We start from the raw sequence: 2,466 nt of genomic DNA, 5'->3' as shown, positions 1-2,466 counted from the left end.
GAAATGACTTCGCAATTCTTGATTGCATTGAATTTGCAATTGTTTGTCCAATGTAAGATTCATTACATGATCTTTGTGTATTGATTCACGTTGTAAACTTCATAGTTTATGTTATTGTGTTTTGTTTGAAGCAAGACTTGAACTCAAGACCTCTTGGATTTTTAGTTGTGTAGAGATTTTCCTATTTAGTGAAACATACAACTAAGAGCTTTTTCCTATTGTGTACAAGTTGAAAGTCAAATATTTTCTTTTCTTTCTTCATTGTAAGAGTTGTAGAGGCAACTAATAAATAATCCCACTCTCTCGCTTTCTTGGATGTGAGTGAGAAAGAGAGTAGGCTTCGCACACATATGGGGGCCCCAAGCACCGTGAGACAGCTGCCCATTGTGTTTGGAGCTAACCCGTCAGAAAACCTTAATGCGCCTATGTGGCATGCACAATGACACACACACACACACACACACACACACACACACACACACACGTTGGATTGGGCTCTGGCTTTGGTTTGGGTTTGGATCTTAATTGATGTTTTTAGTCAAAATTCTTTTGTTGTTTTTGCCTAATCTTGATCGTTGATCTTTCATCTTCTTAAATCGTTAGATCTCCAAACCATTGAGTTAACATTTCATTAATAGATCTTTTCTTAAAGCCTGAATGTTATAATGGTTGAGTGGACCGTTGTCTTTATGTAATGGACTGTTGGGCTCTTTATGTAATGGACCATTGGGCTTATTAAGTCATATTTCGTTGGTCCATTACCGTGATTTATAAAAGAATCACTAGGGTTAACAAAAGATATATAACAGAGAAAATAATCATCCTCTCTACTATACAAAATACAAAAAAAACATCACATTCTTCGTTTGCTCTCATCTTCTCTTCAATACGTGGTTGCTCATACTAGTTTGATTGAGTTCTCTATAGGCATGCTATTTCCGAATGCACGATTAGCAAGTTTCTAATTGTGGAATCTTGGAAACTAGACGTTAGAGCCTTTTGTACCGTTGATACAATCCTAAAGCGGCGAGAATTTGATTTTAAGGACAATAGCTTCTTTGTACCTCAATTACCAATAAGTTCTTTCAATTTCTTCTTGCTTTTACATTCTGTTATTGTTTAAAATCTATTTGTTGCAAGAACAAATAACCAATACATAGAACCAGAATAGACAACAATCTTAAAATCAAATTTTATATATTCTGTTTTAGTATTTATACCTTGAAACATGGACTTTAAACCCGAACATATAAAATCAGATTTGTTGAAACTAGAACCCTTTAATGGGAAGTTTTACTGAAGGTGGGCTAGAAGATGTTCTTCTTCCTTGAAGCCCTTAATGTTTTATTTTTTCTCAAGGAGAAAAATTGATAAAAATAGATCCCAACTTGCATAACTGGAACAAAACAGATGGGATTGGTAGAAATTACATTTTTTTCTACCTTGTAAACAACTTGTATGACATTTACTATGTGTATGAGACTTCTAGAGAATTGTGGGGGTGGTGTTAGAGAACAAATATATAACAAAAAAATGTGGGTGTAAAAAATATGTATTTAAAACATTCCTAGAATTCCTAATTGTGGATGGCAAGTCAATTATGAACCAAGTGAATGAATTTTAGAATATCATTCACGAGTAAACCTATGAAGGCATTAAATTGCCTGAATAATTTGTAGTATCGTCCTTAATTGAGAAAGTTCCTGAGAATTGTAATGAATACAAGACTAATTTGAATTAGAAGAAGAAAGATAAATCCCTTTAAAAACTCATTATTCACATCAACATAGAAGACACTAGTAGATAGAGAGAAAAATGGTAAGGTGAAACAATTTATCACCAAGGCCAATCTTGTAGAAGGTAACTCTCAACCTGTTAGGCTCAAGCCTAAAAAGACGTTCAGAAAAGAGGGACCTAAGAAAAAGAAACATCGTTGGCTCCAAAAAGTCAAAAGACAGTTGTTTCGTATGTGGGAATCCTAGTCATCATGTTGTTGAATATAGATTTAGGAAAATCAAGAAAAATTTAAAGGGAAGTCACATGATTCTGATAGAAATAGATGATAACACGATAATTGCAATTCTTCCATAAGTCACCCTTGTGGAAAACTCTAAGGAGTGGATTGTTGACACTGGTAATACAAGGCACATGTGTGGAAACATGGAGATGTTTACCTCCTACAGTCCCGTGGGAGATAAAGCAATCTACTTAGGAGACTTGAAGACAACTCAAGTTGTTGAAAAAGGTAAAATAATCATCAAGTTGACATCTAGGAAGACACTTTCTCTGATAAATGTCCTCCATGTTGTGGTCATTAGAAAGAACCTTGTGTTTGGTTCTCTCTTAAACAAAGTTGAAATTCAACTTATTTTTGAGTCAAACAAACTTGTGCATACAAACAATGGAGTATATCTAGGAAAATGGTATTGTAATAGTAGATTGTTTGTACTTAATATTATAAATGAA

The sequence above is a fragment of the Akebia trifoliata genome, chromosome 14, assembly GCF_017979445.1.
Source record: "Akebia trifoliata isolate Shusen 1 chromosome 14, ASM1797944v1, whole genome shotgun sequence".
In the NCBI taxonomy this organism is placed as follows: Eukaryota; Viridiplantae; Streptophyta; class Magnoliopsida; order Ranunculales; family Lardizabalaceae; genus Akebia; species Akebia trifoliata.
The sequence above is the reverse complement of the archived record's forward strand: the minus strand, read 5'-3'. Positions refer to the sequence as shown.